The sequence below is a fragment of the Fragaria vesca genome, linkage group LG6 (assembly GCF_000184155.1).
Source record: "Fragaria vesca subsp. vesca linkage group LG6, FraVesHawaii_1.0, whole genome shotgun sequence".
Classification (NCBI taxonomy): Eukaryota; Viridiplantae; Streptophyta; class Magnoliopsida; order Rosales; family Rosaceae; genus Fragaria; species Fragaria vesca.
Window position 1 is genome coordinate 15,654,482 of NC_020496.1, and position 1,677 is coordinate 15,656,158.

The window sequence follows — 1,677 nt, forward strand, 5'->3', positions numbered from 1 at the left end:
GGGGTTGGGGAGTTGGGGAGTTTAACCTTCTGTTCAAAGTCCTACCTTAGCTTTTGTTGTTGAGAGTTTTCTGTTCAAAGTCCTAGCTACGTACCTTGCTGTGATGGAAATATATATATGAATGCCATTGTCAATATCTCGAACTTTGCCATATATTTGATCCTCCTAGTGATCGATCACTAGAACAGGGACAAGCATGGCCCATGGATCACATTGTACCGATACTATCCCAACTTAACCATTTTTAAGGTGTTGGGTTTTAATCACAAAAGGTCTCGGTACAATCGGGTGTGATCCATCCACTTATAAGTTATATTTTATTTATCATTTTCTGATGTGGGATCTTTCCTCTCTAACACGATCGAGTAGCTGCCTTGGCCCATCATTGCTCTCGAGTTTTGTACATTTGTGTGACGTACGTTTCTCTAGCTCTGTGTGTATAGCGATGGAACTTCTACCGATCACCCTATAGAGATAGTGATGTGGGAATGGGTCTTCGGTTGAGAACGTTCTTGAGATGGTTAATTCACTCGGGGGCTCGATCTCATCATTGTCAACAATTTTGTTTTTGCGGAAACTGGCTCCTACGTACAAATGAGTTCAAATCCAATGTTGATGGCGCTTATGTACAACAGTTGCCTAAAGGAGGACTTGCATTTGTGGTGTTTGCTACAGTACAACAGGTGATCGAGTTCTGCTCATCATGTTATTCTGGCTGGTCTAAACGTGCTGCAGCAGCTAAACATTCAACATGCATGTATCAACTGATCGAAATATTGAACAGTAAGTTAGCTATTCGCAAAAATCACTTGAACTATCGATCAGAATTTATGGGGTAAAAAATATTGGCTTTGGGCCCCCACCCATTAAACCGAGACTAATGGTCAAAATCCAAGATGAACAACATCAAGATAAAGTAAACGACGTGAAACATGATCGTTCATGGAGAACGTGCTCCTCCCACTACTCCCACTACGACGTGAAATGAGGTCGAAGTTATCGAAGTCTATAAATTCATTAGATTATGGTGAAGAATGAGGGACAATCATGAATAACAACGGTAACAAGTATCAAACCGCTGAAGTTTGCCTTTTCCTAAATACCCTAAATACAAAGTCATTTACCATCATATCTTTGATCCACATATATGGCCATTCTCTCTCTTTTTTTATCTGCGCAGGGCCACTTAGCAAAACCATTTGGTCCTTCAAGGCCTTCGTCAGATCTTTGATTGAGCGGTCACCAATAACGAGAGAAGCAACGTCGAGGCGTCCTCGTCGAGAGAAACGATCTAGTCTTGACTCTGTTAAACACGATCTAGTGTAGAGAAACAACGATCTGATCTTGACTGCCATATTCGATGGTGAATTTGGAGCGATCGGTGGAGACGGCAACTATCCTCGCTAGGAAAAGCGAGCCGCGCGTGTTGTGGGCTGGGCTCGTGATCTCCACGTCGGTTACGATCTGAAATTGAGATGAGTCAGCAGATTGGGGTGTGGTGCTCGAAGGCGGAGAAGAGCGGCAAGCGAGGATGAGATCGCCGGAGATGGTAGAGGCGAGAATGAGGTCTCCGGCGACGAGAGAGAGAGAGAGAGAGAGAGAGAGAGAGAGAGAGAGAGAGAGAGAGAGAGAGAGAGAGAGAGAGAGAGAGAGAGAGAGAGAGAGAGAGAGAGAGTA